Raw genomic sequence first — 22,202 nt, forward strand, 5'->3', positions numbered from 1 at the left:
CAAAAAAAAACAAACAAAAAAACATTTCTTGCATTGCAGCAGGGATTTGAAATATTCACTCAGGATCAGAAGGTTGGAGCACTTGGCACGCAAGACACAGAGCACAATAACTTCATTTTTATCTGAAATGCTACATTATATTTACAACAGTGCCACAAAGGGTGGCTGTAGTTTCATTTAGTTAAAATAGGAAATCAGAACTCTGATTGAGGTATACTAAACAAAGAACTGAACTTTAAAAATACATACAAGATTACCTCTATTGTAACAAAAAGATTAATAAATCCGCACTATTAAATCTTGTGCTAGATTTAAAAAAAAAAAAAAAAGTACTGGATAGCAAATTATATAAAAGACATGGGAAGGCTTATTTATTCATTTTCAAATGTTATGTGTTTTCAAATTTGAATAAACTTTTTTACCAAACTTATTAAAAAATTAAAATATAAAAAACTTGATTGAAGTAAACTGGTAGAAAACGTGAATGCATCAAATTTGTACTTTTCTGCTGCAACTGTTCTTGGTTGTGACTGGTGGTTTATTGTGGTGCCTTTTTTCGTGCAGATACATTGGGGTCTATAGGTGTCTTATCGCAGTGATATTTTGTGGCCGGAAAAAATTATGAAAAAATTAACTCATGGCAAAATGGGAAATTTAGCCAAGAATCCATACCTGCTGAAACATTCTGCTTATCACTACCAGTGCACAGATAATCTCACTGCATAATGCATATCTGTCATCTGGATTCGACCTCCCATATCAAGGGGGATATTGAACATTGCAGGTAGAATACATTTCTGGTTGGCTATTTCAGATAGAAAAGTAATAGTAAATTTTGTACTGCACTGGAGCCAATTAGCCCAGTGTCATAAAATGCCACTTGTCTGAAAGAGCTTCTGTAGAGGTCATGCAGAAACATGTGTGTGTAAGATATAGATAAACAATAAATGGTTGATTGATCGATGGCTAAAATCTAATATTGCTGGAGTAAAAATGGCACCTACTATTACATTACTCATTATGCATTATGTCTGGAGATTTACCCAGTATGCACAGGAATCAAACACTCTGAATTAGAATCCTGCAATTTACCCTTGAACCAGGATGCCCAGTAAATGAGAGAACCAATGAGCTTAGAGCTTGCAGTCACAACAACATAGATTTGTTATTAAATAATCTATGACGTCTCCTTTAGGCACACTTTCTCTTTAAGTAAATATTATTGTAAAAAGTGCATTTCAGATGTTAAATAAAAAGATTAGTGTAATCCGCTTTGCACAATAGCAAATGGAAGGTGTTAGTCATATCTGAGTGGCCAGGGTGTCACGCCACTGTAGGAGTGAAGTAAGCGCTCGGAGGCCGCCCTATTGTTGTACAATGTTTTTTTTCACCTTTCAACACGTTATCATTTTTTCCAAGGCTTATGGTTTCTCTTCTTTATACCCTGAAGAGCATTTGCCTTTCCATGCGTTACATTTAGTGTATATTTTAGTGGCTGAAAAAAAAAGAACCTGGTTGAGATATGAGGTGCTGCTGAGGAGCGGGCAAAGTAAAACACAGAGCTGAATCAATCACTGGTTTTGCTTCACCGTACAAACACATCACAGGGTGAACAGGGCAGTGTATCCCTTAAGCTGACCTATTTGTCTTGGCAGGCGGATTATTATTAGTGGCAATAATGCTGCTACCTAATAATAAACATAGCTGTCTCAGCAGTGAGCCCTGCGGTGCGCCGTCACTTACCCAATGATTGCCAGCCTACAGGTCAGCTGACATGACTCATACCAACTGCAAGGGCCACATCAATAAAAAGGAGAGACCTTATTTTGTATTTCACTGCAATATCCCCAGATTAAAAAAAATGCAATGCTAAAAAAAGAGTAGATGGGAACCAAGTTGGGAATTGTGATACAACAAGAGGCTATATCTAGCAGTTTAACAAAAGTCTATTGCAGTAATTAGTCTCTGCTCTTCACTCAGCAGTTCATTACTCATCTCATAAAATCCAGTGTCATGTTGCTGAAGCCCTGGGTAGCTGCAGTAAGCTCGCCTCTCCGTGCCAAGCCGTATATCAGGCAGCATTTATTTGACAGTTTCTTACAAGGAAATTCAGCTTTTGTTGGAGCCACAATCCAGGTTTATGTGTCTCCTTGTGAAAAAAAAAATAAGTGAAACCCTGCTGTCCGTACAGCTGTTCCACTATGTATTAAGTCAACAATGTAACTGTATATCGCAAAGAACCAATTTAGTACCTGCCAAAATGAAAAGAAAGTATTACAAAATAAAAACAGCTACAAGCAGAAATAAAAGTGATGCATGAGTAGCGTTATTGTATAATGTTATATGTAATAATAACATAAGGATTGGGAAGAGCAGCTCTGAATTATGCCAGGCAGCTGCGTCTGAGGTAATGCTGGGGAATCTGCCTCTTCTGTCCCACCCCAGGGGTTCCTTTGTTTGTGTGTGTTTTCCATCACCTTCATACTTCTAGAAACCTGCCAGTTAAAAGGGAAATGATACCCTCGAATGGCGCAGGTCTCTATAAAAATATATCCCATAGAAGAGGGCACATGTAAAGCACTCAAGGTCATTTGTGACTAGGAAGGCAGTGTGCACAGTGCTAATAATGGGGGGCAAACCTTATTTTTTGCACTTTTAATACTGCCTCACTGCAGAAATGAATTTGCTTTTTTCCCAAACATGAATAGAACACTGGCTGCCTTCTGCAGTGCTGAATGGGTGAATGGCCAAATATGCATTCTGCTTTTGCATTTCTACATAGAGTTTCTGTATATGACCCAAAATGGGATCCCAGTTGTTACAGGACTGCAAGTTAATAGATTTAAAATATTACGCTTTTTATACTCCCATACTGTATTCCATAAATAGACTTTATGCCTTAATTATATACTTCTATCTGTAATGATCTAAAGGTGTCCCTCTTTTACTGTGATTATGCTGATAATTTATTAATTTAATTTACCAGTACACATCACAGCAGCCACGCTGCATGCTAATACCTATCTGAATTGCTAATTATTATTTTGTAATGTAAATTCATGTACAATTGCCATGTTCACTACTGCTTGATAAATGTGCCATTGCTTTGGCTTCTTCAGTTTATTTATCTAGCAGACTGGGAACATTTTTCCCAGTCTTTTTAAAACTAAACTTAAAGACTACCTCTTGGAGCACTCACCCAGCACCTGATCTGGGAAATAGCACTTATATTGTAGTGTCACCCACTGTGACCTACAGCACTTATATTTGCCTATTTGTGTCTGTTAGTTACCCTCCCATATAGATTGTAAGCTCTACGGGGCAGGGACCTCCTTCCTCTTATGTCCTCGACTCTTAACTTATTGCAACTGTATTTATCTTGTATCTATCTGTATTTATTGTTGTACTTTGTATTTATCTATTATTATCTTAATAACCCCGTTTGTATTAATGTATTCTACTGTACACCACTGCGTACATAAGTAGTGCTTTATAAATAAAGATATACATACATATACATATACATACAAATCGAATAGTTCTGCTCAAGCTAAATAATGTGTCCCAGCAATGACTCTTGCTCTGTGTTGCATTTATTTAGATTGCACCATATTGTATGCAGTGTGCGTAAACAAAAGCAGGAGTATTATTATAATAAATGAGAGAATTAATGCATAATTGCTAGGAGTTTCAATACATGGAAGAAACAATGTACGTGCCATGTTGTAAGACCTTACAATCAAACTCAAGATATTAAAAAGTGACAAAGATCACAGCCCATCCCAACATGTAAAGTTTTGGAGAAATTATTTTCTTCTATTTGAAAATGCTTATACAGGTATTGGACCTGGGGAACTCGAGATTCTTGCAAGGATTCGGCAGAACTTGACTGCTTTTTATTCAGGGGTACCAGTCTCCCTTTACTATTGCAGATTTCTGCTATTGCTGTTTTTATTCTGTCAAAACATCATCTGTGTTATGTTGTTATGTTATTGTACTTTAGATGAGCACACAACATCTGAGCACTTGTGTCACAAGATTAGAACAGGATCAGTTACCCTTTATATGTAATGTTCATTTTCATTTACTACATCATTGGTCAGGAAGGTCTTTGTCAGAGTTAGTAATGTGAGAGGTAGAGGCGAGTTCTAACTGAAGCAGAAAAATAAAAGCCACCAAACTTTTCAAATACTTATGTATATCAAATCTGAACTTTGTATGTAACAACAGCGTCAGCACCAGAATCCTACATCGGCCGACATAAAATCTAGTTCATCAGCAGCTGCCGGCTGGTGGGCTCTAAGTTGCAAATTCTGTCCACTAATCTTGTTACAGGGCTATTGGAGACATAGATTGTTCATTATTAACAGCCAAAAAAGGTTGGACTGGCCCACCAGGACACTGGGACACCATGAAAAATTCCTGTGAGACCCAATCCTATTGGACCCTGCTAGTCTGTGTGTGTACTGGAGGCAGTTGTGTGGTGTGGGGGGAAGGTGAAGATGGGGGGGGAGTTGTTGGCACTGGATGCTGGGGCCCCCTGAAGTCAGGTTTATTGGTGGGCCCTACATGCCCCAGTCTGACACTGGTCCCTACCCTTGTGGAGCATACCATCTAAGTACCTATAACAATTACACACAGTAGGGCCAATTTAATCAGGAAACAGTTAACCTGACTGTATGTTATAGAGTGCGGGAAGCAACCCACACAGACAAGAGGAGAATAGAAAAACTCCTTGCAGATAGTGCCCAGGCCGGAATTAAACTCACGGTGCTAAATAGTACTTTGTATCCTAACACGTTGCGGTAAAATGAACCTTGAGACGCTGCGCTCATGAGTGCTTTTGAGAGTGAGTAATATCTTTCTGTAAAAAAGAGAAAGTTATTACATGTTGCTTTATAGTACGAGTCAGGAAACCCAAAGACAAGCAAGCTATTCATCTTGTATCACTGAGATACATATATTAAAGCAGTGGATGAAAGCTCTTGGTTCCCATTATGCAAATATGAATTCATAGATACATATTATGCATTTCTCAACCCACCATTCATTACCATGAGTTGCTTACTAAGCCGGAAAATTGTTCTATGCTCAGTGAGTCAGCAGTGATATAACTGATACTAACGTTCGGTAGGAACGTGTCAGTGTTACCGGGAAAGAATGGTCCATTGGTGCCAGTCTACCTTTTGTAGAAAACTGCCCCAGGCTGAATATGGAAAGAGCTGGGCTGGGAGTGGTGCTGTCATTACATAATGACAAAAAGAATATTTTTTTGGTGGCCATACATGGGCCAATAAAAGCTGCTCAGACCGTGTTGGCAGCTTATTGACCCGAGATTGGGGCCCTCCAAGGCTGATATTTGGTAAAACTCGTTCAGATGTTATAGGGCAGGTTTAAAAATGTCATTGGGATAAGGAACACATTGGCTTGTTGGTGTGGTCCTTGCGATGATGGCCTTGTACTGCATTGTGATGCGATTGGCTATTGGGCCAAACGTTCGGATCAACTCAATATTGCCTACCTCAAGTTGGGCATATCAGTAAAATATCCACTTATTTGGTGGCCTTACGAAAAAAGGGGATCCTTACATGTATGACCGGCTTTATTCTTTCCTAGTATTGCCTTTTAATATTTATAGGCACTTCCCTGGCTTCCACACCCATATTAATTATTACCTAATTAGGTATTGAATTTGCTTAGAAAATATGATCTTAATATATTTTCATTTAGTTTGAATGAGAATAGAAATTCATCGAGTTTAGTCTTTAAAACCAAGCACCTAACCAACCTGTGGCTCTTCGATAACTCCCCAATCCTTTAGGAAAATGCTTTGTGATATTGGTAGCTGTTTTGTTTTGTGTAAAAGCCAAAATATTCAAGCTAATTGATACTCAGTCAATATATGCTACAAGCTAATAAGGATACGTAACTGGCACTACCCAACGTAGCTAATACACATGAATATACAGCACAAACTCTTCCTGCTCTGTCTTTGACATTTGAAGTGCAATTAATTTGTCTAATGTATGAGGAAACTGCTCTGACTCTATAGTATATAGTATATAAATATACAACAGGTTTCTGGATAACAGGTCCCATACTTGTATATGTGACATATTTTTAATTCCTGTTATTTAAGTGAATAGGTTATTCTACCAGAGAACCATATTTTTTATAATAGTGATTTCTAGTTCCACTGTTTCTTTCTGAGACCAGTTTTCTTGGAAATAACTACATTGAAGATAGTTTAATGATAGTCAGATTTACTGGATTGCCTCCAATAAGGATTTGTTATATCTTAGCTGGGATCAAGTACAAGGGGGTGGTTTATTATTACAGAGAAAAAGGAAATTGTTTTTAAAAATTTGAATTATTTCCCTAAAATGGACTCCATGGTAGATGGCCTTCCTATAATTCAGAGATTTCTGGGTAACAGGTTTGGTGATAATGGATCCCATACTTGTAGTAGGGCTTTAAAGGAAATATAGAAATTGGAAATCATGGCAATAAGGACAAGAACGATGGAGCTCTTGTAAAAGGAGATTCAGTAACTCCTTTATAGAATGCTAAAAACATAATACAACTGGAAAACTAGAGATGGGAAATCATCAGGGGTATAACCCGACAACTACCAGGCACTGCAACAAAATAAATTTTTGTTGCCTTTTCATCATGTGCAAACTGCAATCCCACGGCCCCTCTGAGCATATACATCTGGTGTCAACCCTGCAGTTACAGGGTCTGCACCCCTTATTATTGCCTCTCTTGAAATCAGTATTAATAAGTAGCTAGACAGAGTCTGCCATTTCTAGTTCTCCCACAGCAGCTTGAAATCAGTCCATTTAATTACACTGTTATAGTTTAATGCTCATGTGTTAATTTCCTTGGCAGCAAACAGGGGCACTATAAAAATGACAAGTCAAAAGAGGGAGCACATTTATATTGCAGGAAACTCCTCTTTCAGCCCAATGACTAAGTATTCAGCAGCCCGTAGTGCATTTATAGTTCCCCACCTGGCATCACACCAGCTTCATGCATAACCTCACAGCAGCTTTAATCTTCACATATTTACTTTGCACCTTCTCTCCTGCGCATATCAGTTCTGTGCTCTTAAAGAGAATCTTTCAACATTCTGTTATCTTGGCTAATAGGAAGCAGACTTTATAGTGGGGCCTCGGGCTTACTCAGCTGCACACGCTTTGGGGGGAGGAGGAGCAGATTTGACCCTAAAAGTTTCTATTTTAAGCAGCCTTTGTAAATTCAGTGCCTGCTACCAATCGGAGCATAGTTTGAATGCATGGAAATTTTTAGTTTACATTTAAAGGAAAACAAAGATTGGTGTTAGAAACCAAAATACGGTACATGTCCGTTTCTTTATTTTTAATCTGGGCTAAACATTGTTTAGATTCCTTGGTTTGTTTTGATCAGCAAAGTTTCCTACACAAACACAATTGTTTCTGTTTCAGTGCCCCCAGTTGCAACATAATAGTTTTATTGGCCTCATACAGTCCAATCAGCTATCAAGATATGTTTCAATATGATAAATATCATCAAAGGTCTGTGCTTTTAAATAGATTTTCCCCAATCCCTGGATTTTGGAGATGTTAGGGACAGATGGACAGAACTTTAGAACTAATATATTAGCTGCAAAGACACTTTTTAAAATGTGGTTTATTAACATTTTTAGAAATACATTTCTGTGGTCTGTTATACTGACTTGGGCTTGTGGACTGGTTTTACCTTCACTTCTATGACCACTTGAAACTGTGCTCTATGATTGGGCAATATAGAATTCATATAGGGAAACACAGGTTGTGATTGCTCCACAGTTGTTTAGTTAGAGCAATTTAGGGACAATCACAATTCAAATGTCTGTACCCACTTGATGCCAAGTACATCCAAAACAAGATCAGATGTAAATGAGCACTAATGTCCTTTCAGTCATGGGCAAACCAGAACTAGCTCAATATGTGTTATGCCGATAAAAGGCTGTTATCCTCACTGCTATTTTCTCTGAACCATGACACACCATAGGGGCCATTTACACTGCAGTGTGCAAAGTGCAATTCTGGATGAAAGTTGCCATGTTTTTTACCCACAATGCAGTTTCCTCACAACACCAATGTAAATGCAGCTGGGAGTTGACAATTAAAGCTTCAGATGTCATTTCCAGCACCTGGTGTCAAAATGATGGCTGTGTCTGATTCTTTAGGTGTAAGTTCCACTGTCATCATGAATAGGTGCACAGTACGCAATTTGCTAGAGGAGGTGGGACAGAAACAGTAGTGCCAAGTATTACTATAAAGTACCTTTAATAAACAGCATTTTAATTGTGCAAGCGTGTCATATTTTGCAGGCCACAGCTACGCTGAGCATTTGGAAATGAGCCCTTGTGTTGTCCAGCAAGGTTAAATGGGCCCCATTCTCAGAGTTAAGGGAACCCAATATTTTTTATGCTGTAATTCATCTAAATTATTTAAGTCAATGCATAACTTTTAAGCCCTGATAATTATTAATAATTATTAACTGATTAAGTATTCTGCCACTAGCTGCCACTAGATGGAGCATGAAGTGAAAATCAAATCACACCAGAGACAACTATCTGGTACACATCTACTTATCTCCCAACATTAAAATATACAATTTAGGCCATGCCCAACCATTCCAGTGTTTGTGGTGAAATATTGTTATCACATTTAGAAATCTTAGGAATATGCATCACTTACCATTTTTTAAGAGAATACAAATTAAGGAGGATACCTGTTGGGACAGAGGCTGCGTGATAACAAACATGGTAGGATAGCAAGTATAATAGGGAGAGATGGTGCCTATAGTAGCAGTGGGATCATAGTCTCTGGGAAGGGACTGTGGCTGTGGGATAGCAGGTATAGTAGGGAGAGATGGTGCCTATAGTAGCAGTGGGATAATAGCCTCTGGGAAGGGACTGTGGCTGTGGGATAGCAGGTATATTAGGGAGAGATGGTGCCTATAGTAGCAGTGGGGGGATAATAGCCTCTGGGAAGGGACTGTGGCTGTGGGATAGCAAGTATATTAGGGAGAGATGGTGCCTATAGTAGCAGTGGGGGGATAATAGCCTCTGGGAAGGGACTGTGGCTGTGGGATAGCAGGTATAGTAGGGAGAGATGGTGCCTAAAGTAGCAGTGGGATCATAGTCTCTGGGAAGGGACTGTGACTGTTGGATAACAGGTATAGTAGGGAGAGATGGTGCCTATAGTAGCAGTGGGGGGATAATAGCCTCTGGGAAGGGACTGTGGCTGTGGGATAGCATGTATAGTAGGGAGAGATGGTGCCTAAAGTAGCAGTGGGATCATAGTCTCTGGGAAGGGACTGTGGCTGTGGGATAGCAGGTATAGTAGGGAGAGATGGTGCCTATAGTAGCAGTGGGGAGATAATAGCCTCTGGGAAGGGACTGTGGCTGTGGGATAACAGGTATAGTAGGGAGAGATGGTGCCTATAGTAGCAGTGGGGAGATAATAGCCTCTGGGAAGGGACTGTGGCTGTGGGATAGCAGGTATAGTAGGGAGAGATGGTGCCTATAGTAGCAGTGGGGGGATAATAGCCTCTGGGTAGGGACTGTGGCTGTGGGATAGCAGGTATAGTAGGGAGAGATTGTGCCTATAGTAGCAGTGGGATAATAGCCTCTGGGAAGGCACTGTGGCTGTGGGATAGCAGGTATAGTAGGGAGAGATGGTGCCTATAGTAACAGTGGGGGGATAATAGCCTCTGGGAATGGGCTGTGGCTGTGGGATAGCAGGTATAGTAAGGAGAGATTGTGCCTATAGTAGCAGTGGGATAATAGCCTCTGGGAAGGCACTGTGGCTGTGGGATAGCAGGTATAGTAGGGAGAGATGCTGCCTATAGTAGCAGTGGGGGGATAATAGCCTCTGGGAAGGCACTGTGGCTGTGGGATAGCAGGTATAGTAGGGAGAGATGCTGCCTATAGTAGCAGTGGGGGATAATAGCCTCTGGGAAGGGACTGTGGCTGTGGGATAGCATGTATAGTAGGGAGAGATGGTGCTTATAGTAGCAGTGGGATAATAGCCTCTGGGAAGGGACTGTGGCTGTGGGATAGCAGGTATAGTAGGGAGAGATGGTGCCTATAGTAGCAGTGGGGAGATAATAGCCTCTGGGAAGGGACTGAAGCTAAGGAATAGCAGGTATAGTAGGGAGAGATTGTGCCTGTAGTAGTAGCCTCTGGGGAGGGGCTGCAGGATTGCAGGTGTACCAATGTGAGATAGTGCATGTAGCAGGAGGGATTATACCCTTTCAGAAAACCCATAACCCTAAATCTATTTACTGCTTATACAAAATCATTTCCCAAGGTTCTATTTTAAACAGTTCCACAACTTCTTGAGAAATTTCCCTTGTCATTTTACGATAAACAATATTCTCTTTATTTAAAGGAGAAGTTTTGCTTCCAGTGAATACATGACATAAATATACACAAAAAGGTTGTGAAATGCATTGCATAAATATATATATTTATATATAAAAAAACAAAAAAAATGAAAAAAACAAAAAAATGAAAAAAACTGTCACATTGAAACAGAAAGCATATTTGCCCACACAAAAAATGAAACTTTTTTTTTTTACAATCCCTTACACTTCTCTTTAGAATGACCATTGATTTAAGATTTATTCTGTTCATGTGTTTGCTTTGCCAGGTACTTTTGCTCTTTAAAGGGCATCATTTACTAACACTGGGTAAATGTGCTCAGGAATCCATAGCAACCAATCAGGAGTTAGCTTTGATTCGTCTATTAAAATAATAAAAGCACATTTTGTGCTAATGGATACGACACTGTGTTAGAAAATTTGATTCTGTGCTGTTGCAACTTCACTGCAGCTAAATGAGTGTCAGAAGAAACACAAATTCAGGAACGTAGTTGTGATGATGTCCATTGCTGGCCTATGACTAGCACTGAATTTAGAATTTAACAGTGGTACTTGGCATGATCTCAGCGAGCCTGATATGCTTAAGTTAACTATATTTATTATAGTGTATAAGTAAACATTACTAGTGATGTTGCCCATAGCAACCAATTTGCAATTAAATGTGAAGAGTCACCTACAAGTTAGGAAGCAAAAGCAAAGATCTGATTGGTTGGTATAGGCAACATCACTGGTAATGTTTACTTATACACTATATACATCACCAGTGATGCCGGCTTACAAACTATAATAAATATACTCCTTAGTATGTTATAGACAGGCCAATTCAAGCAACTTTTGAGTTGGTCTTCATTATTTACTTTAATAGTTTTTAAATTGTGGCTTCTTTTTTGACTCTCTCCTGCTTTCAAATGGGGGTCACCGACCCCAGCAGCCAAAAACCTATTGCTCTGTGATACTACAATTTTATTGTTATTGTTACTTTTTATAGCTTATTTTTCTATTCATGTCCTCCCCTATAAATCAGTCTCTCATTCAAACCTGGTTCCCTGGTTGCTAAGGTAATTTGAACCCTAGCAACCTGGTAAAGGCTACAATTCCAAACTGGAGGGTTGCTGAACAAAAAGTGAATTAATTAAAAAAAAACACACAAATAATAAAAAATGAAGACCAGTTGCATAATGTCTCAAAATATTACTCTCTGCATCATAATAAATAAAATAAATAAAAGTTAAGTCAAAGTGAACAATCCCTTCAAGATGTTTAGCATCATCTCTACTTCTGTATATATATATATATATTGGACACTGATACACACATATATCTGTGCATGTAATATGTAAATGACTTGCTGCTTCAAAGGCTGCTGTGTGTTGTTACATTATCATGGCAAGGTCTGTCCATCGCTAATCAGGAATCTTGTATGATGGCGACTTTAAGATTATAAATGATGTCCAATAATACTTCTAAAGCTTCCCACTGGTTTTTGTTCCACGGGGTATAAAGAGCTGTTTAATTAAAGTTCGGTTTACAAGACTTTTATCCACTATTGCAGGGTGAAGAAAAATGATTACGGAGGAGTTTATGGGATTAAGGAGCTAGCTGAACTAACAAGCGAGGGGAGGGCAGAAAACACAGTAAGTACAAGTTGAATGATTTTATTTAATATTGAATGTCCTGGGGCTGAATTTAGTTCTGCTCAGTTTAAGCATGTCAGTGTTACAGTAGATTGTCCATAAATCCATAGAAAACAATATTTCTTTTATTTCTTCTTTATTTTCCTTCACTTTGATGTTCATTTAGTGTTAGATGCTGCACTTAAGCTGCTCAAGTTAAACAACTTTCACAAGCCAGACAATAACTACCTCTGCATAAAGGTAACTGCTATTACCGAGGGCAATGGAGCTGCATCGTATCAATATGGACTCTTCATTTGTATGTCTAAAATAACGATGCTTTGCTGCAATTTTAGCACAACACAAAATACAGCCAATAACACCCAATATCAACATTAAAGCATAAGGGCTGTGTCACATATGACGTTTTATAACTGCTTTATTATTAATTTTATTACATGATAAAAAAACGCATGTAGAAAATGAGCCTTTCTACACACGTATACCAGCCATACATATTCCGAAATTAACCAAGATTTGTCTTACTCTCCCACAAACCTTTGCACTTATTCAAATTTCCCACAAAGCACCTAGGGTTGCCACCTGGCTTGTATTTCACCGGTCTAGCTAATAAAATTCTAGCCAAGGCTGGGGTCAGTATTACAAATTTACCATGAATATACTTGCTAGTAATTTCTTGACAACTACTTAATCTGCTCCCAGCTCACCTCTGATCTGTCCCTTTCTCCCTTCCTTAGCTCCTATACTCACCAAATCCCCCGCCGACCCATCCTTCACAACAGGACTCTGCACCTGACATTATAGCTCTGCCTATTGATGTCATGGTACGCCCCCTTTCCGGCCTGCCCCCAGCCACTGTTGGTACAATTATAACAAAAACCAGACCCTAAAACCAGCACAACATTAAATGAATGTGAGCTTTGCCATGCCCATTGCCTCACTTTATGTCATGTGCAATAATGACAGACCATTTGTAGCAATGTATAATTGAGCACTGTATGTTTATATCATTAATGACTTGCATAATGACTCCTACCAAACGCCTACAATGAATACAGGGAAACAAAAGACATGAAATAGTGGCATTGCAGGAAGTACGTAATAACGCCACATATGTACATTACATTATGACGCAGAACAACATTCTTATGTAATTTCAGCAACCATCTCCGTGTATGTCAGAAATCCAGGCAAATTAACTTATTCCATTATTATACTTATTTGGCATTTTTATACTACTTTTGAACTTCATTATAACTCTGTGTAAAAACGCCATGTGTGAAATAGCACTAAGAAATACAGTCATTAAAGGAAGACATTTTGACTTACATTGGAGGTGGCCAATAAAAGGGCAACCATTTGGGAACTTTAACCTTGAAAGCAAGCATGTTGCAGGTAAAATGTAGTCCCTGTATAAAATGTATAATGAAGCCATAGACATCTTAGTGAATAAGATGAAAGTGAGTGTAGGACTGGCCAGACCAGGAATGACTTTTACATAGTAGGCCAGCATGAATATTGCAGTATATGGACAAACAATCCCTGAGGACATTTTTGGTAGCTTAATGCACAGAATGTCTTAATGTCCTATATATATATATATATATATATATTGATAATGGATGAATGCAAAGCACCTCTTGTCTTTGTGTATGTGTAGTGTATATACAGTATATATATATATACTGTGTATATATATATATTTTTTTTTTTTATCAAGGTTCAGCCATATCAAAACCTAGTTATTTTGTTAAGAAATCCAATGCATAGGAATCTGCTTCTAAATTAAAAAGGTTCAGCCATCTGCTTTCTTATCGCTACACTTCACAAGCGTTTTTCATCAGATTTTATGGGACAGATTTAATCTGATCTCCCATGCAACAGTACGCAATACCACACAACAGCAAAAGATTTTGTAGGATCTTACAAAATCTAAACTCCATTGGCAGGAATGTAATGTAGGATCAGATAAAAATGGATGAAGTGTATTTTTCCTGTGTCAACACTCCACAGTCAGTGTATTTCAATTTGAAAAAAAAGTTGCTCCGACTTAACTGAGACACCATGCAGTGTCCACATCCAACAGTAGCATCCCGCTGGACAGAAAAAATGACGTGTTTAAGCCAGTAGTCCAGAGGTGGATCAGTAAATATCATAGAGGTGTAATCCCAAAGAACCTAATTTATACATGCTTTAAGAGCACATCTGTTAGGTATAGGTGTAGGAAATATTATCCTGAATGCTTAGAACCTAGAACTTCCCAGATAAGGGATCATTTTCAATCTCCATGTTTTGCCACCAGTATGGATTCATGCAACTTAGTTACCATCAAGAACAAGCTACTGTTTCATTATTACAGAAAAAAAGGATATAATTGTTAAAAAGTAGAATTATTTACTTATAATGGGGTCTATGGGAGAAGGTCTTCCTATAATTAAGAATGAAGGCTCATGTGTGAGCGAAACGTTGAATAAAGCTCTTTTACAATTTTTCCAATAAGTCCTGAGAGTCCTGGATTTTTTGGTTACATGTAGTCATATACTCCATGCACCTGGGCATTTAAAACTTGGTTGACTTTGTGCACCTCACCAGTGGTTTTATATACAGTATATATATATAAACTACAGGTTAATTGAGGTACAGTGCTTTCCATGTAAAAAACTAGTTACGATGCCACTAAAAAGCTGCCCCTGTTAACCCCTGCTTATATTACTACTGTGGCTTCAATAAAAAGACTGGAGGAACGCTAATTTATTTCTCACCACCTTTCCCAAACACATTCCTATTTTGATCTGTCACTTACATTTGCGGTGCCTTCACATGAGATGCTCCACCTTAATAAGTACACAGATGTATAGTGTATTTATACCTTCCCCTGGAGTCAAAATAATAAAGCAATTGCACATTTTAATATGGCTTTAATATTGGCTTTAGTCTACTTTCCTGATGGAAATCTGATGGAATACAAATTTTCCTAAATCATGTTTTAAGATGATAAGTAGAATGACCTGGATGATTTGCAGATTATGAACATTCATGAACAGATGGCTTTCAGTTTGATGGAGAATATCTTGCTCATAAAACAAAATGGAAATACCATTACTTCCCTCATGCTGAAAATCTGGTAAGGCTCAACTGCTCTCCTCCTTTCATACATATATTATAGCTGCTTCTTCTTCATGCAGTCTCCAATAATATGCTACCTGAAAGAGAGGCCAAGATAAAGTTCTTAGACAGAACACTGCATTCTTACTGTTCTGTGTCTGTTTTCCATTGGGGCAGTCAGTCTAACAATAATGATTGTAGAAACCTGTAATTATAATGATTTTAATGGTAACATCATGCTTCATATGGGTGAGACTTGGGCCTCATAGGAGGCCACAGATCTATTTCATTATCCTATTAACTACATATCCTTGTTTTATTCCATAACTGCATCAAGAAATAATAGAGTTGATTCACTAAAGTGCGATAAGGCATATCACGTGTTTTTTTACATTAAAATTGACGCGGAAAAAATGCGCGATTCCCTGAAGTATTTGTATGCGTTAAGTCATATATCGCATGCGTTAAATTTCGCGCTAACGCATGCGGAAATAATACTAAAGCATGGTTCACAAACACTTAGACGCACTAAATATCGCATTTGTCTGTGAAAAAAATAACACCTACTTGAGGCAGGCCGTAATTATAGAAAAGTACAGTTAATGAGCTTTTGGCAATAAAATATGGACTTTGCAGTGTTATTTATTCAAGTCTGTGTTGGCCCTAGAGTGATGCAGCCTCCAGTTTACAGGGAAATTGTCATTTTCTTAAAAGTATTTTTACGAAAGTAATGGCATGTATGGCTCATATGGCATGCGTTTTTTCACACGCGGCGACTATTTGTGCGCGATGCATTCATTAGCACACGTTCCATCAAATACCGCATGAAAATAGTCTTCGCGACTTAAATACTGCAAGCAGCATCGCGTCTAAAAATTAGACGCGATAACATTTTTAACGCATGCTATAAATAGCGCTCGTTTTAACGCACTTTAGTGAATTCACCCTAAGATCTTTTAAAACGTCAAGCAGAGAGATAGAGCGTTATTCCAGAGAACTGATCAATATGCTCTCTGTCTTATTCATTTTGAAGAAAAACTTAACTGGGATCATACAATCAAAATGCACACATACATGTTAGGTCACATCAGCAAATTAATGGACAATGTTCTGTCTTTTGCTCCCACACTTCTTCCTGTTAAAGCTGCATTATTTCCTGTCATGTGATCTCTAAGGGAGCACAAAGACCATCACAAGGCAAAAGATGTAAAAGGGCAATATTTTCAGATAAATATTACAGTTTGGTATAAGCTACTTATTATGATATAAACTATCTGTTGGTTAAGTATTTATTATGGTGGTATAAAAATCATTAACTTGGCACACTGTACTTTTGGTATTATGTGGTTAGAGTCATATAGTCACCTAGAGATATGTTACACTTCTTAAAATATTGTGGCCACCTGTATTTACTCTGTTTATAGGTGACAACGTGTAGGTTGTTGAAAGCAATATATGTGTGTTTGCTGTTGAGACACAACAGTGTAGAACTATAGAATCTAGGTAGGGAGATCTAAACTAGTTTGGTCATTGGTCATCTAAGTGGCAGCTGAGAGTCACTAGATTTATATATGTTATTCATTTTAAAATATGTATGCTATGTATTCCTATAAAGGGCCGAAGGTGATCTATGTTTCTATATAATAGAACTAACTAGCAAGCAATGCCAGTCAATGCAGCAGTCTTGAATTAAAAGGGGTGTAGATTTACAGTAGGAGAGTATAACCATGCCTCTGTGTCACATGCTCTTATATAATTGGTGGTTTGGAAGGGAAGGCAGACAACTTGTGCAACCACCCGTATGTAGGATTGTTTAACTGTGCAATTTTATCTTGTGCTATATGCCTCATAGTGCTGGGGATTCCAAAGCAAGAATATTATCAGGGAGTGCAGCGCAAGGTACTGCAGGAAACAGATATAGGTACTTGGCTTAAGGACACAAACTGAATATTTTATGACACAAACATAGCTTAAATGATCTCACTAAAATGGTGACTTCTGTAAACTGAGACACGAAGCTGTCGCTTAAAAGTGAAGTATTGATCTCCATGCACAAGTTTCTAGTCTTTTATTAGAAACTAAATTGCATCCCTATAAAGAGGAGACTTCCCCACAGAACCGCCGCTCTATGGGACATACACACAAGTTCCCTGTTCCACAGCATCACCTCACCTGCATTTATGTAACCTAGTAATATTGTTTATTTGGGTTGAAAAAAGATACTTTTTTTTATAATAGTACATCAAGTTTAATGACCCCAGTGCATATATTACTATATATATATATATATGCATCAGGGGAGAGCCGGCACTCACGTCAATCGGGTCACAATAGCCTGGGTGCAGGTCCAAGTGAAGAATTAGATACGGCAGCGAAGAGATCCGCATTCACAGGACTTATAGAATTAATCTGGTGTTTATTGAGAAGACTAACGTTTCGGCTTAGGGGTTGTAAATTATCAAGCAGAAAATTAATCTGGCCTGTAATATAGGCTGATGCTTATAGGCTGATTATTACATTCTGATGCTCTTTGCACTGGTTTCTGAGCTGACATACAGTAATTATCTATATTAATTCCTAATCAGCCTTTTATTGTGACATTTATATTCTATATATACAGTATATTGTGTTGGTCCCTAAGTTCAGGTAAGTGACAGTAGCACAGAGCATGGGCAGTGATTCAGCAAAAGAGAAGATAGGGGGCTACTGGGGGGTGTATTTGGGGGCACAGATCTTCCCTGCTAAATGGCTGTGGTTGCCTTGGGCTGGTACAGAAACCCAAAATATCCAACAATTCTGCTTTATTTCTTTAATAAGTCTTTAGTTTTCTTATAGATCACTATAGGCTTGTTCATTATAATTCTTCTAGAGGTCATCCAACCCTCTTTTAAAGGCATTAATAGAATCTGGCGTCTCACACCCACAACCTGAGGAACAATTTTCACTGCTTCAAATGAAAGTTCAGTTCCTGAAGTCTAAAGAGGTTGCTTCTGGTTCTTCTCTATTGGAAAAATGCCCCCCTCTATCAGTCTATAATGTTCTCTAATGTACTTGTAAAAGGTAATCATGTTGTCTCCAAAGTATCTCTTCTCCAGAGAATACATCCCAATAGAGAATCTATCCCCATAGCTTAATTGTTCCATCCTCTTTACCAATTTAGTTTCACATCTCTGCGCTTTCTCCAGCTCAATAGTATCCTTCTTAAAAAAGAAGGAAAGAGTTAATCACTGTGCGGTTCCGAACATTAGGCACCCCCTCCCCCTTGGTTACTGTAATCACTTTCTTGAAACCCCTGGCAGGTGCTACTGTTAGCAGTTAGCCTAGGGTATTTCTGGAGGAACACCACCGAGTGATCCTCTTTCTGCTTCTTCTTTCTTTATGAGGGTGCCGGCTTTTTTACTCTAATGCACATGTGTCTGACCATGATGACCATGACCATGATGTGTCTGAAGTTGCCCCAACCTGTGCAGTTCTCTGCCAACAGGAACAGGGCTCAGGGGATCAAGTATGTGATCGCAATCACTGTGGGGTTCCTAACAATTGGTACCCCCAAGTGATTAACACTTTCCGTCTCCTTTAAGAACTGGTGCCCAAAACTGCACTGTATATTCAAGGTAAAGCATTATCAGGGATCTACAAACAGGTACCATTTTGGTTTTATCCCTTAAGTTAAAGGAGAATGAAAGTCATTTTGGCTTTTTAGTGCCACCTAGAACCCTATATTTATTCTTCAGAAAACTTTATCATACCTGAGTAAAGAGCCCTAGGAGCTTTCTTTGTTTGCAGCTGCCATTTTAGATTGGTGTTCATAGCTTCCTGTTTGCAGTCTAGCTGTTGTAGCTCAGATCACACATTCATAAAGGTGGGGGGGGGTGAGTTTTATGAATTCTTATGGGAGGGGGGAGCAGGAGAGGGGAGAGAACTGCTCAGACTCTGGCCCCTGAAATGAAGGATTTTTCTGAGAGAGGAAGTCAGATACCCTAACATGTTTACAAAGGAGACAAGAAATCCTTTGTTTCTTTTGATAGAGGACTCTGTGAGTGCTTATGGTTGTTTTTAAATAGACCTTTCTGATAAAGCTTACTTAGTTTTTACCTTTCCTTCTCATTTAATGCCCTTTCTTAAGCAGGACAAAACTTTATTCACACTAGTAGCCAACTACATATATTTTTGAGTTACACTGTATCCACAAAAAATCCTAATTTCTTCTCTATTAAGAAGGTTCCCAAGGCACTCTAATTTAATCTATAACAAGAATTCATGTTATTTCTAATAAAGTGCATAATCTTGTGTTTATCAAAAAGAAGCCTGATTTGCCAATTTCCTGCTTAGCTCTCAATTTTGTGGACAAGTTACCTATAAAAATGTATGTTTAATTACTTGCCACAAAACTTAATGCAATAGATTACAGAGCTTCCCAGATGGTAAAATAGGCCACAGCCCCCTGGCATACTTGACAAAAGTGTACTGTGTTTATAAATAAGTGCCAATCAAAGAAGTATTATTCTTATACCTATCCTATCTTATATTAACATAACAAATTATTTTATTAAAGTATATGCTTTTATTAAAAAAAATTCCATGAACTGGGCACCAAATAAAATATGTTTTCAAAAGGATCCTATAGCCTGACACGCACCATACATGACTGTTATAATGTTAATGGTTTGTGACTCGAAAATACCTCTGTACAGCTGGTCAAATTGAAATGCTTGGATATTTCCAGGAATTAACATTTCCTTGGACAGTTAAACATGCGAATTGTTTATCATGGGGATCAGGGGCAGTCGACAATTATTCTGCCGATGAACCTATAGTATATTAACATCCCACAAAGGATTTTGTTTTACTTCAGCTGTGTTGTACAGCCAAGGAATATGTGGTGATTCGTCACCCTGACAAGGCAACATTGCGCAACTTCAGAAAAATGAAGCTGCGGTAGAGCAGATTTATCACGAACAACTAATCCAGCATTAGACTGGATGGTCTGAGGCCCACTAGGCCTACCACCTTAGGGCCCCCACACACAACCAGGGGCCCCCCGCCCCAGTCGTGAGGTCCACCCGATGCCGCAACCCCTTCCATACCTTGTATTCTATCTTGGGGCTGCGACTGGGGGGGGGGGTGGAGGTCAGGGAGGAGTGCCCAGGGTTTCATTTAATCGGGTCTGGGTCAGCGGGGCCCATGAGGACCGGGTCTTTTCCCTGGTGCCCTGCTGGTCCAGTCCAACCCTGGACTAATATCTTTGTTTGCCATCACCCTAACACCTAAGAATACAGATAAACAAATGCTTATTGGCTTAAGTATCTTTTACTGTTGCATTGATGAAACTGAGTTTCTACTACTCACTACTACTTGAGGGTAAAAAGCTATATTGGGGATTTTCTTCAGATTCGATTAAAAGAGAAACAGAAACTACTTTATTGGTTTAAAGGTATTTATTCTGATGCTAAGAATGCAAGTGAAATGTACATTGTGTTACAAAGTGCGTGTGAAGTTGGTAATTCCCCCTTTTTTTAGTCTTCCAAATAATAATTAACCACAGAAATGTCTAACTCAGCTTGTGGTGACAATATGGTGGCAGCAGTGACATGTTGTTTTCTCTGTATTAGTAGTTTTTGAAATTTAAATGTAGATTTTGTGCTTATCAAGCTGATTTTGGCTAACCCTGAAAGAGATTTCCCATAAGATGACAAAAAACTAAAGTTAAAGTGATACAGACCCATTGTCGTGTTCCTTTGTAACAGGTATGGTTCCTATCAGTGTCCATTAAATACAAGTAGCACTATTTATTTTTAGAACAGTTATCTGAACAGTGGACTGGATGTACCAGAGACTCAGATCCAGAGTTTGGGATATAGAATCCATGGATCTTTTTGTTACTTTTGATTTTTTCAGTTTTTCATTTTGGCTTTCCTAATCTGATCCTATCTGGCTATAATGCTTATAGACCAAAGCTGCTGGTCAATCTACTTGGTGAACTTTAATATAGATAAAAAGTAGTTCAGCCCATATGAGCAATTATTTGAGTATTAACACTCCCTCAAGCCCAAAAAGAGATATATACTTCATTGAAGTAGCATCCATACTCTTTTGGGTCACTTGGCCAGTTCCGTAGCAACCAGTCTGTAAAACAACAGCATTAAGAATAATGACTAAAAGAGAAATGGAAGTCTAATTCATCCCCAAAGATTAATAACTGCAGGTCTAAATCTTTATTTTACCCTATTGGATGCAGACTCTGAATTCAAAAGACTTCCCTGCTATTTACATTCTGTCTTTACCTTAGTGCCCAGAATTTCTGAGCAAATGCATGCCTTCCCACCTAAATATACACTGTGTGTGCACTACAGGATTAATAGGATGATTCTGTGCTTGTCAGTTCATACTGAACATGGGGAGGAAGGGAGCATTGAATGTGCCATATGTAAGAAAACTATCATTAACCTAAAATCTCAATTGAGGAGTGTGGCCAGCCTCGCCTGGGGACTGGGAAATGTGTGCAGCCACCTTCCGCCGATGATTTATGTTACATGATTTGATTCCTCACCAGATTGTCTCAGATACATAAACCACAGAATTGCAAGAGCAAGTGTGGTATCCAAGAAATGTACTAAATTGCATATATATAGTGCATGAAAAAAAATGGAGCACTCATGGGACTTACGAATAAGTGAAACATTTTTATTAGTTTTTCAATGTTTCGGTCCTGCTAAAAGGACCTTTCTCAAGACAGGGCAAAAACGTTGACAAATAAAAACATTTCACTTATTCATATGTCCCATGATTACTCCATTTTTTTCATGTGGATATTCAATTCTCTTGGACGCACCAGCACCATTTTCCCCTATATTGGGAGTGTGTTACTACCATGTGTTTATATATATATATATATATATATATACAGTTAAGAATGTACGGTGAATAAAAAGAAGATTTGATGTGAATTGTTGTGCTGGTCCTCTCACATCTCACATCTCACATATATGTAGACTCTGCGACATCCAGACGTATGATCATGTAATTAGGTACAGGGTTGCATGGTAA

General features: G+C 38.5%; 1 long non-coding RNA gene across 3 annotated transcripts in view; it reads left to right on the forward strand.

Annotated features, from left to right (window-relative positions):
• LOC101730793 overlaps positions 1–22,202 on the forward strand; it is a 276,111-nt gene that overhangs the window by 207,971 nt on the left and 45,938 nt on the right. For all 3 annotated transcript variants that reach the window (XR_004222696.1, XR_004222695.1, XR_001924600.2), the window contains one exon: positions 11,969–12,050. This is a non-coding gene — a long non-coding RNA (uncharacterized LOC101730793). The remainder of the gene's footprint in view (positions 1–11,968; positions 12,051–22,202) is intronic.

This window comes from Xenopus tropicalis, chromosome 5, assembly GCF_000004195.4.
Source record: "Xenopus tropicalis strain Nigerian chromosome 5, UCB_Xtro_10.0, whole genome shotgun sequence".
Taxonomy (NCBI): Eukaryota; Metazoa; Chordata; class Amphibia; order Anura; family Pipidae; genus Xenopus; species Xenopus tropicalis.